Source organism: Silurus meridionalis, chromosome 5, assembly GCF_014805685.1.
Source record: "Silurus meridionalis isolate SWU-2019-XX chromosome 5, ASM1480568v1, whole genome shotgun sequence".
Taxonomy (NCBI): Eukaryota; Metazoa; Chordata; class Actinopteri; order Siluriformes; family Siluridae; genus Silurus; species Silurus meridionalis.
Genome location: NC_060888.1, coordinates 7,164,995 through 7,177,792, shown reverse-complemented (window position 1 = coordinate 7,177,792; position 12,798 = coordinate 7,164,995). Strand labels below are relative to the sequence as shown.

The 12,798-nt window shown below is 38.2% G+C and overlaps 1 protein-coding gene across 3 annotated transcripts in view; it reads left to right on the top strand.

The window, feature by feature from the left end:
• Window positions 1-12,766: 12,766 nt before the first annotated feature.
• Window positions 12,767-12,798, top strand: part of limch1b (LIM and calponin homology domains 1b) — a 39,786-nt gene continuing 39,754 nt past the window's right edge. For all 3 annotated transcript variants that reach the window (XM_046849171.1, XM_046849169.1, XM_046849170.1), the window contains exon 1: window positions 12,767-12,791. The gene's annotated coding sequence lies outside the window, so the exon portion shown is untranslated. The remainder of the gene's footprint in view (window positions 12,792-12,798) is intronic.

Sequence of the window (12,798 nt, the reverse complement as noted above, 5' to 3'; positions counted from 1 at the left end):
ATAGGTAAATTCAATTTAGAGTTTAGAATGAACCCTGTCATATCCTACAACAGCACAAAATTGCATGTAGCATGAAAACTGTACACATATATAAAAATTTGTAAATGCAGTATAAACATTAGAAATTTGTGAATTAGGTAAGGGTTGTGCTTCAGAAAATATAAGCTTCACCCTGATTTTGCAATTTTATTCTTGCATGTACACTATATTGGCAAAAGTATTTAGATACCATATTAGGTTATTTTTCAAACTGTTTCCACAGTTGAAGACTGTATAGATTATCTTTGGATTTGGATGTTTGATGTGTTTGTTAGCTGCAGTACTTGTTAGTTGTTGTATTTGTTAGCTGCACTACTTGTTAGTTTGTTAGCTGCAGTACATGTTAGTTGTTGTGTTTGTTAGCTACAGTACTTGTTAGTTTGTTAGCTGCAGTACTTGTTAGTTTGTTAGCTGTATTTGTTAGTTGTTGTGTTTGTCAACTGCAGTACTTGTTAGTTGTTGTGTTTGTTAACTGCAGTACTTGTTAGTTGTCGTGTTTGTTAGCTGCAGTACTTGTTAGTTGTGTTTGTTAGCTGCAGTACTTGTTAGTTGTTGTGTTTGTTAACTGCAGTACTTGTTAGTTGTCGTGTTTGTTAGCTGCAGTATTTGTTAGTTGTTGTGTTTGTTAACCGCAGTACTTGTTAGTTTGTTAGCTGTATTTGTTAGTTGTTGTATTTGTTAGCTGCACTACTTGTTAGTTTGTTAGCTGCAGTACTTGTTATTTGTCGTGTTTGTTAGCTGCAGTACTTGTTAGTTTGTTAGCTGCAGTACTTGTTAGTTGTTGTGTTTGTTAACTGCAGTACTTGTTAGTTGTCATGTTTGTTAGCTGCAGTAGATGTTAGTTGTGTTTGTTAGCTGCAGTACTTGTTAGTTGTTGTGTTTGTTAACTGCAGTACTTGTTAGTTGTCGTGTTTGTTAGCTGCAGTACTTGTTAGTTGTTGTGTTTGTTAACTGCAGTACTTGTTAGTTGTCGTGTTTAGCTGCAGTAGTTGTTAGTTGTGTTTGTTAGCTGCAGTACTTGTTAGTTGTTGTGTTTGTTAGCTGCAGTACTTGTTATTTGTCGTGTTTGTTAGCTGCAGTACTTGTTAGTTTGTTAGCTGCAGTACTTGTTAGTTGTTGTGTTTGTTAACTGCAGTACTTGTTAGTTGTCATGTTTGTTAGCTGCAGTAGATGTTAGTTGTGTTTGTTAGCTGCAGTACTTGTTAGTTGTTGTGTTTGTTAACTGCAGTACTTGTTAGTTGTCGTGTTTGTTAGCTGCAGTACTTGTTAGTTGTTGTGTTTGTTAACTGCAGTACTTGTTAGTTGTCGTGTTTGTTAGCTGCAGTACTTGTTAGTTTGTTAGCTGCAGTAGTTGTTAGTTGTGTTTGTTAGCTGCAGTACTTGTTAGTTGTTGTGTTTGTTAGTTGCAGTACTTGTTAGTTTGTTAGCTGCAGTACTTGTTATTTGTCGTGTTTGTTAGCTGCAGTACTTGTTAGTTTGTTAGCTGCAGTACTTGTTAGTTTGTTAGCTGCAGTACTTGTTAGTTGTTGTGTTTGTTAGCTGCAGTACTTGTTAGTTGTGTTTGTTAGCTGCAGTACTTGTTAGTTGTGTTTGTTAGCTGCAGTACTTGTTAGTTGTTGTGTTTGTTAACTGCAGTACTTGTCAGTTGTTGTGTTTGTTAGCTGCAGTACATGTCAGTTGTTGTGTTTGTTAGTTGCAGTACTTGTTAGCTTGTTAGCTGTATTTGTTAGTTGTTGTGTTTTAACTGCAGTACTTGTTAGTTGTCGTGTTTGTTAGCTGCAGTACTTGTTAGTTTGTTAGCTGCAGTAGTTGTTAGTTGTGTTTGTTAGCTGCAGTAATTGTTAGTTGTGGTGTTTGTTAACTGCAGTACTTGTTAGTTGTTGTGTTTGTTAGCTGCAGTACTTGTTAGTTGTTGTGTTTGTTAGCTACAGTACTTGTTAGTTGTTGTGTGTGTTAGCTGCAGTACATGTCACTTGTTGTGTTTGTTAGCTGCAGTACTTGTTAGTTGTTGTGTTTGTTAGCTACAGTACTTGTTAGTTGTGGTGTTTGTTAGCTGCAGTACATGTCACTTGTTGTGTTTGTTAGCTGCAGTACTTGTTAGTTGTTGTGTTTGTTAGCTGCAGTACTTGTTAGTTGTTGTGTGTTAGCTGCAGTACATGTCAGTTGTTGTGTTTGTTAGCTGCAGTACATGTCAGTTGTTGTGTTTGTTAGCTGCAGTACTTGTTAGTTGTCGTGTTTGTTAGCTGCAGTACCTGTTAGTTGTCGTGTTTGTTAGCTGCAGTACCTGTTAGTTGTGTTTGTTAGCTGCAGTACTTGTTAGTTGTTGTGTTTGTTAGCTGCAGTACTTGTTAGTTGTTGTGTTTGTTAGTTGCAGTACTTGTTAGTTGTTGTGTGTGTTAGCTGCAGTACTTGTTAGTTGTTGTGTTTGTTAACTGCAGTACTTGTTAGTTGTTGTGTTTGTTAGCTGCAGTACTTGTTAGTTGTGTTTGTTAGTTGCAGTACTTGTTGTTGTGTTTGTCAACTGCAGTACTTGTTAGTTGTGTGTTTGTTAGCTGCAGTCCTCGTTAGTTGTGGTGTTTGTTAGATGCAGTACTTGTTAGTTGTTGTGTGTTAGCTGCAGTACTTGTTGTTGTGTTTGTTAGCTGCAGTACTTGTTAGTTGTTGTGTTTGTTAGCTGCTGTACTTGTTAGTTGTCGTGTTTGTTAACTGCAGTACTTGTTAGTTGTCGTGTTTGTTAGCTGCAGTACCTGTTAGTTGTTGTGTTTGTTAGCTGCAGTACCTGTTAGTTGTGTTTGTTAGCTACAGTACTTGTTAGTTGTGTTTGTTAGCTACAGTACTTGTTAGTAGTTGTGTTTGTTAGCTGCAGTACTTGTTAGTTGTTGTGTTTGTTAGCTACAGTACTTGTTAGTAGTTGTGTTTGTTAGCTGCAGTACTTGTTAGTTGTGTTTGTTAGCTACAGTACTTGTTAGTAGTTGTGTTTGTTAGCTGCAGTACTTGTTAGTAGTTGTGTTTGTTAGCTGCAGTACTTGTTAGTTGTGGTGTTTGTTAGATGCAGTACTTATTGTCTGTAGGTTTTGCTAACTGTGGTGTTTGTTAGCCACAGTATTTAGCTGATTGAGGTTTTAGGTAAAGGGAATTTTACCACTATTCTACCAAGTGTTGTTTTGTGACAAATTAATAACTACTTCACCTTCCTGAATGATGTGGTCATTGTTGAAGGCACCTACATTTGGTCATCTTATTTGTTTTGTTTATATGCCCTTTTATCCACTAAGACTTTTTTCTCTCAATAAATGTCACCTTACAGACTGACATTAACGCATCCGCTACATCCTCAGTGTGTGTGCTCTGATTTCCGCTTCCTTCATTTCCTTTATATTTCTACACCATCTGTATCCATGTGTGTGTCTGTGTGTAAAAAAGAGTGCACTCCAAAATAGGTAGTGCAGTATAGTGTCAAATGCCCTGGTAAAAAAAAAAAAAACATAAAAAAATATTGATTAAATATGTATGTGTATTTGTGTGTTGAAAAGGTATAGGTAAAGAAAGATTTTCTTTCCTTCTCTCTTTCTTTCCTTTCTTTTGTTTATTTTAAAATGTATTTACTTGTTTTTAAGTGAAGGGTACAGTGTGTGTATGCCTGCATGTGCATGTCTGGGTCTGCTTGGGTACCGTAGGAATAGAGAGGGAGAAGAGAGAGAAAATAGAGAGAATATGCATTTTTTTTATTAATTGTTCAGTTTTTTTTTTTTATTCTCTCAAAAGATGATGTGTAATTCTATGCGACAGAGTTAATAGGTTTTTAGCATTATGTAGTTATAAAAATCATAATTTCAGTCGTTGGTGCTTATAAAGTTCAGAGAGTGATTATAGTCATGATTATAGTTGTCATAGTGACAATGCATTGTCCTGTGACAGACATGCAGTAAGTCATGAAGGGGCGTATGCTATGAGTTTCATGGAAATACAGTTTGAACAAGGAAAGAAGGGAAGATTTTGCTCCTTACGGGACTGGTTTGTTCACTCTAAAAAGGCCAAGGTGAAAAGATAGAGTTTCAGGGCTTTATTCGTTTCTCCACACTTCTGAATATGTGCGTTTGTGTGCATGTTGTGTGTTGAAACACAAGAATGCTTCTCGCACTTTAGCACAATTGTTTAAGAGAACGCAAGGACATAGTGCACACAGGCAGTCACATCTGGTTCTCACTGAAAATGAATAACAAGCGCTCAACAAGCATGATGAAGGTCTCTTAGCCATCAAGTATGTAGGAATATTCCACTAGGAAAATTTTAAGCTTTACAAGAGGATGAAATAGAGGGCAGAAAAGAATATAGGTTTAAAACACTAGTGAAATTCCTCCACAAATTTGATTTTGCTTAAAATTTCTTTTTTTGCCAAAACCAAGAGCACATTTACACATAATGTACTCATCTAACATTATTTTCCTAGCTTGGTAATTAACAGCTAACATAAACTATGTCATAAACTATAAAAGATATCTCAACACTATATGCATCAATTACTGTAATGCTTTGCTTGTTGGGGTTTCGAAATCTACATTAAACAAATCACAGGTTGTCCAAAATTCAGCTGCTAGGATTCTGACCAAGACTGAGCATATTTTCCAGTTTTAGAGTCATTGCTTTTGCTCCCTGTCAGATTCCGGATTGATTTAAAAATTGTAATGCTGACCTTAAAGGCCTTAAAAATGTATAGCACTTCATTATTTGACACAGATTTTAACTGTTTACACTCCAAGGCGTGATCTCTGTTCCTCTGATTACGTTCTTTTGGTTGTTCCTCCTACCCGTTTACGTTTTATGGGTGATTGTTTTTTTTTTCCTCACATGCAAAGTTGTGGAATTCTCTCCCCACTGAGATTTGACAGGCCGAGTCTTAGTGAGTTTTAAGAGCAGATTTAAAAACACATTTTCAGCTTTTATGTAATCTTTTATTTTATGATGTATTTTGTGAAGTTTATTTATTTTATTTTTTTTATATTTATTTTTACCATCTATGCTTGGGAAGCACCTTGAGATACTATTAAAGATGCTATATAAAATAAAGATTTTGTATTTTATTTTGTTATTATTATTGGATATGTTTAAGTCATTGTGCAGGTTTACTGTCCTCTGAAAATAACTCCTCATACAGCCATTATTGTCTAAATAGCTGGCAAAAAAATGAGTACACCCTAAGTGATAACAACTGTACGTCATTTACCCATGCAAAGCCACATGTCCTATTCATCATGTTCATGTTTTTGTCTGCTTGACAGAACTATACAAATTTGTGTATCTTGTGTTATAGCAGTTAACATTTGTTCCTTTGAGTACAATTCTTTCATACTGACCACTGGATGTTCAACATGGCACCTCATGGCAAAGACTCTCTGAGGATTTCAGAATTAGAATTGTTGCTCTAAACAAAAATGGCCTAGGCTATAAGAAGATCGGTAACATCCTGAAACTGAGTTACAGTGCAGTGGCCAGGGTCACACAGATGTTTTTCAAGAGGGGTTCCCCTCAGAACAGGCCTCGCAAAGATCTATCATACTTGAGTCCTCATGCTGTGCGTCAAGTGCAGAAGGCTGCAATGCTCAGACCATATGTCACACACTGCAAGTCATTCCAGAAGGAAGCCTCTTCCTAAAAGTGCTGGATAACAATGGGCTCATACAAAATATTGACACTTTGGACACAGTTTTGACATGGTGACTTAGGGTTTACTCAATTTTGTTTTCAGCTATTTTGACAATAATATCTGTATGTTGAGTTATTTCCAAAGGACAGTAAGTATATACTGATATACAAGCTATGACTACTCTAAAATATATCCAAGTTTCATTTCTATAGTATTGTCCCTTGAGAAGATATAATAGAATGGTTGCTGAAATGTGAGGGGTGTACTTACTTTTGTAAGATACTGTATATTGTTTGCTTAAGACATTTTGTAGTCAGTTAATCAACATTCATATTTTCTATTATATTTTCTTCGTGTAGCATAAAGTGCACTCAATGCCATGTGCTTATGCTAGTTAGCTAGCTAGGTACATGCAGACCTAGGTACAGCCACTGAGACATTGATCATACAATACAATAACTTTTTCTTGTCATGAATTTCTATATTAGCAATGTCTCTTCATTCAGATGGCAGTCTGTGCTGTTATTGCAGCACAGGTTGCAGGATGAGAGAAACAGCCCTGAAGCCCTATTCGTATTATGTATTTTTTTCCTCTACGTCATTGCAAAGTCTTGAAAGAAAAACAAAATTCTGGTGTCAATGATGGAATCCGCTGACATGCCATACCGTTTTTTATGAAGTTCTTCTTTCTTTAACCAAGAATCCTTTATAAAGTTTTTACCTGTTCTGGCATGCACTTGTCGTTTTCATCCCTATTGCCTTGTGTCTTATATCTTTTCCTCAGCATCAGTCTTTCCACTGAAATGCTTGTTAGTGCTCTGAGTAAAGTGAGCACAGAGTGAAACTATGCAGCCTGGCAGCATGATGATGGAAACAGAGAAAAGGTTTTTTTCAGGTGATAGATTAGATAGATAGATAGATAGATAGATAGATAGATAGATAGATAGATAGATAGATAGATAGATAGATAGATAGATAGATAGATAGATAGATAGATAGATAGATAGATAGATAGATAGATAGATAGATAGATAGATAGATAGAATAGTTATCTGTGTTATCAAAACTGGTGATCTAATACGCTATGGAATTTGTTCGAGGGGACATTGCTCTTGTGCTTTAGGATATAAAATGCTTCTACTACTTCAGCAGCACAAGGAGGTCATACATGTGCAGATGAAAGAAAAAAACGTCAGGGATGCCAGGTCTGTGTTTTTTCTCACAGGATAATATATCAGTGTTTTGAGTTTGCGAACCAACTAAATAGTGAATCAATGGTTAAGATTTTGGACTTCTATTTGCAAGGTTGTGAGTTAAAATCTTAAGCCGTTGACCATGGCTGTTAACCCTTATCTTCTCAGCTTAGTAAATGAGACCATTGTTGGTTGCCCTAGATAACGGCATCTGCTAAGTGCCATAAATGTAACTGGATAAGGTGCAGGAATTGAAAATGCATAGTTTAGCGTGTATATGACCTGTGTTTGAGTAAATGTAGTGAGTTAAAGTGACATTGTGTGCTAGTGCAGCACATGTAACTTTAGTTCTGTGAGATGCTTTTCAGCTCACTGTTATTAGGAAGAGTGGTTATTAGAGTCACCATAGATTTCTTTTCAGTTCAACCTGTCTGTTCATTCACCTGTGACTTCTTTCATTAGGGCATTTTCCGGACATAGCAGTGCTCCTTACCGAATGCTTTGGATTGATTGTTTGATTAATTGATTGATTAGTTCCAAATTCTATAGCTTCCATCAGTTTAAAAAAAAAATACTCACTCCAGTATGAGTATGGCTTATGATATGCCTGACTGAGCAGGTATATAGTGGCTATTGGGTTTTTTTGGTAGTTGATAGTAATAATTATTAAAAGTAATAATAGTAATTTTTTTTAGTAGTCACAAGTGTCAGATTTTTCCAGTTTTGGGACAGTACTAAGAAAAGACTCCACATTTACTGTTGACTTTTACATTTAATTCTGTTACTCATTTGCTCCTTTCTCCTGGTCTCCTCTGGGTGCTACTTCTTTTTATTGTAAATGAATTAGGAACCTGAAAATCTAAAAGACGAGTCATTCTTGTTTACCCCAAGGATTTTATTAATTGGTTCTCAGATATTTCCTAAGTAGCTGTGTATCCTGAATTTCTGCACAGACATTGTTTGACCATATCCTTTTCAAACATCTCCTGTTTGGCTCTTTGTTCTAAGGGTGACATTTGAATTTGTCTTGATTCAAACATAGCTTGAATTAATTTCTGTTATGCTTTTGGGGTTTTTATGTCATAACTTTTATGGGAAAAATACAATAAGATTTTATTTTTCCATCTTCTTCTTCTTCTTTCGGCTGCTCCCATTAGGGGTCGCCACAGCGGATCATCCGTCTCCATACCACCCTGTCCTCTACATCTGCCTCTTTCACACCAACTACCTGCATGTCTTCCCTCACCACATCCATAAACCTCCTCCTTGGCCTTCCTCTTTTCCTCCTACCTGGTGGCTCCATCTTCAGAATTCTTCTACCAATATAATTCATGTCCCTTCTCTGCACATGTCCAAACCATCTCAATCTCGCCTCCCTCACCTTGTCACCAAAACATCCTACATGTGCTGGCCCTCTGATAAACTCATTTCTAATCTTGTCCATCCTCGTCACTCCCAACGAAAACCTTAACATCTTCAGCTCTGCTACCTCCAGCTCTGCCTCCTGCCTTTTACTCAATGCCACTGTCTCTAATCCATACAACATCGCAGGTCTCACCACAGTCCTATAAACTTTCCCTTTCATTCTTGCAGATACCCTACTATCACAAATCACTCCTGTCACTCTTCTCCACCCACTCCACCCTGCCTGCACTCTTTTCTTTACTTCTCTAACAAACTCTCCATTACTTTGCACTGTTGTCCCCAGGTACCTGAACTCCTCCACCTCTTCTCCCTGCAACCGCATCACTCCACTGCCCTCCCTCTCATTCACACACATGTACTCTGTCTTACTCCTACCGACTTTCATTCCCCTTCTCTCCAGCGCATATCTCCACCTCTCCAGGCTCTTCTCAACCTGCTCTCTACTCTCACCACAAATCACAATATCATCTGCAAACATCTTAGTCCAAGGAGACTCCTGTCTGACCTTGTCTGTCAACCTGTCCATCACCACTTCAAACAGGAAAGGGCTCAGGGCCGATCCTTGATGCAGTCCAACCTTCACTCTGAACCAGTCTGTCGTACCTACTGCACAATTCACTGCCGTCACACTGTCCTCATACATGTCCTGCACCACCCTTACATACTTCTCTGACACACCTGACTTCCTCATACAATACCACAACTCCTCTCTTGGCACTCTGTCGTAAGCTTTCTCTAAATCCACAAATACACAATGCAATTCCTTCTGTCCTTATCTATACTTCTCCATCAACATCCTCAAAGCAAATAAGGCATCTGTGGTGCTCTTCCTCGGCATGAAACCATACTGTTGCTCACAGATGGTCACCTCTTCTCTCAGCCTGGCTTCCACTATTCTTTCCCATAACTTCATGGTGTGACTGATCAACTTAATTCCCCTGTAGTTACTGCAGGTCTGCACATCTCCCTTATGCTTAAAGATTGGTACCAGCACACTCCTTCTCCATTCCTCAGGCATCCTCTCCCCTTCCAGAATCCTGTTAAACAATCTGGTTAAAAACTCCACTGTCATCTCTCCTAAACATCTCCACGCCTCTACCGGTATGTCATCTGGTCCAACCGACTTTCCATTCTTCATCCTCTTAATCGCTGCTCTCACTTCCTCCTTACTAATCCTATCTACATCCTGCTTCACCAACTCCACATCCTCCAACCTTCTCTCTCTGTGATTTTCCTCATTCATCAGCTGCTCAAAATACTCCCTCCACCTTCTCAACACACTCTCCTCACTAGTCAACACATTTCCTCTCCATCCTTTATTGCTCTAACTTGCAGTACATCCTTCCCAGCTCGGTCCCTCTGCCTGGCCAATCGGTATAACTCCTTTTCTCCTTCCTTAGTGTCCAACCTCTTATACAGCTCCTCATATGCCTTTTCCTTGGCTTTTGCCACATCCCTTTTTACCTGCTGCCGCATCTCCTTGTACTCCTGCCTACTTTTCTCATCACTCTGTCGATCCCACTTCTGTTTTGCCAACCTCTTTCCCCTAATGCTCTCCTGCACTTCCTCATTCCACCACCACGTCTCCTTGTCTTGCTTTCTATTTCCAGATGTCACACCAAGTACTTTTCTAGCTGCCTCCCTCATCACTCCTGCAGTAGTTCCCCAATCATCCGGCACCTCTTCACCACCACCGAGCCCCTGTCTGACCTCTTCCCTGAACCTCACACTACACTCTTCCTCCTTCAGTTTCCACCATCTTATTCTTCTTTCAATCCTTACATTCCTCCTCTTCTTCTTCGCCTCCAAAACCATCCTACAGACCACCATCCGATGCTGTCTAGCTACACTGTCCCCGCCAACACCTTACAGTCTCCAATCTCCTTCAGGTTGCATCTCCTGCATAGCACATAGTCCACCTGTGTGCACCTTCCTCCACTCCTATACGTCACCCTATGATCCTCCTTCTTCTTAAAATACGTGTTCACCACTGCCATTTCCATCCTTTTAGCAAAATCTACCACCATCTGCCCTTCCACATTCCTCTCCTTAAAACCATACCTACCCATCACCTCCTCATCACCTCTGTTCCCTTCACCTACATGCCCATTAAAGTCTGCCCCAATCACCAATCGTTCTTTCCTAGGTACACCATCTACCACTTCATCTAATTCACTCCAGAATCTTTCCTTTTCCTCCATCTCACAGCCAACTTGTGGAGCATAGGCACTGATGACATTTATCATCATCCTTCAACTTCCACCTTCACGATCATCACCCTATCAGAAACTCTCTTCACCTCCACTACACTCTTACTGTACTCTTCCTTCAGAATCACCCCTACACCATTTCTCTTCCCATCCACACCATGATAAAACAGTTTAAATCCACCTCCAATGTTCCTGGCCTTACTCCCTTTCCACTTGGTCTCCTGAACACACAGCATATCTACCTTTCTCCTCTCCATCATATCAGCTATCTCTCCCTTTACCCGTCATAGTACCAACATTTAAAGTACCAACCCGAACCTCTACTCTCCTACACTGCTCCTTTTCCTGCCGTCTCTGTAGGCGTCTTCCTCCTCTCCTTCTCCTCCTTGACCAACAGTAGCCCAATTTCCACGGTACCCTGTCGGCTAACGATACCTGTGGCGGTCGTTGTTAACCCGGGCCTCGACCGATCCGGTATGAAATTCTCCTTTGTGATCCGCATATTTGATTTGGCACGTTTTACGCTGGATGCCCTTCCTAACGCAACCCTCCCCATTTACCCGGGCTTTGGGTTAAGATTTTATTTTTTATTTTATTTTTTTTTTTTTCCATGTATTAAAAAAGAAAAAGCAGTGAAAATTCACTCCATTATTCCAGTTCCTCAGTAGTATAATTAAATATATCAGCTAGATTGTGCCGATAAATATCACTGAATATATGTTTAATTGATGCAGACAATCATAACATATTTGTGATTAGAACAATGAAAAGTAGTACAGAGCATTGCTTTGAGATAATAATCAGTATAAATTAGGTTTATTCAGAAGGGGCATAAATCTTGAGGGCCATTTGGCTTCAATGTTGCAAAATTAAAGTTGCAATGTTTTCTCTCATTTATGCTGTGCATTTTACACATAGGTCTTCAGTGGTGTCCTGCCTGTATTAATCCACCTCTCAATACCATCATTATGACACCACAACTATGGAAACCATCAATTATACTGCATCACAGACAGGTCTCGAATACATTGAAACTGAACACGATTACTAAAGCAAGAAACTTGATTAACACAATTCAACAAGTCTCTTTGCACTGTAGCCACAGCTGCGCTGTCTGCATACATCACCTCTAGCAGAATCATCAATATTAGCCTAATGAAATAACAGTCCTCCAAACACAGAAACCCTGTGCATTAGGGTTTCCTTTAGATTTCCTTTGGCTTAAATTAAGCCAAATTGTGTTTTTTGCAGATTCTACAGGAAAATAATCAGAAAAGTATAAATAGATCTTTAAAAAGCTTAATTGTGCAATTTCTGTAGTAACTTTTCAGTTCTCTGTTCACAGGAACTGTGTTTTTTGTGCAAATTCTAAAGGCAAATGTATTAATAATAATTGAAAAGCTTAACAACTGTTTTTCTTTATTGTTTTGATCAACATTACATCACAATGTCTTGCTTTTTTTTTTTAAATGTCTGTCTTTAAAATGGCTTTGTAAATATATCTCTGGCCAAATCAGCCATTGTGGAATAAAAAAAAATGCTATAAAAGCTACACAAAAATATTTTAGCTACAGAGGCCATTTGCGAATTCTGACAATCAAAAGACGTGAAAATGCTTCCTTTATTGTACACCTGCTAGATGGCACTTGTGTTGCCAACTTGAAATCTGATTGATTTAAGCAACAGTTTAATTGTCATGTATTCTAAGCTACGCTCACCCACATTGTTGATTTTGAAAGCCTCAAGGGCAATTTGTTTCGCCCTGACAACGTGATAGCTGAAATATGATTGGATAGAAACTGTAACATAAACATACTTTCCTTAATTTATTATTAATTATATTTTTTGAATTATTAAATATTTAAAGCAAAGAAAGGACATGTTTATTTTTTTTTAACCATTTTGCACTATTTCGGTGACTGTTAAAATGTAGGCAAATGTAAGCTTGTAACGTAAGTTTAAATGTGTGATACTGAACTGATGCTGATGGTAACTGTTTTGCAAAAAAGTTCAGATTTTCCTCATACAGCATATTCCATCATTTATTTCCATTTCTATTAAAGCACATGTTCAGGCAACAATGAATTTGATAAAAAAAAAGTGATTATATGGTTTTACACAAATATATGGCAAGCTCAAGCACACACTGTCATTAAAGCAGAGAAAGGGATGTAAAATTCAGTTTAAGTTTGTACTTGTGTTTTTACATAGTCAATATATTAATACTCTTTCTCTTTTTTTCCTCACAGAGGCTCAGACTGCAACAAGAGACTGAAAAATGTAAGTA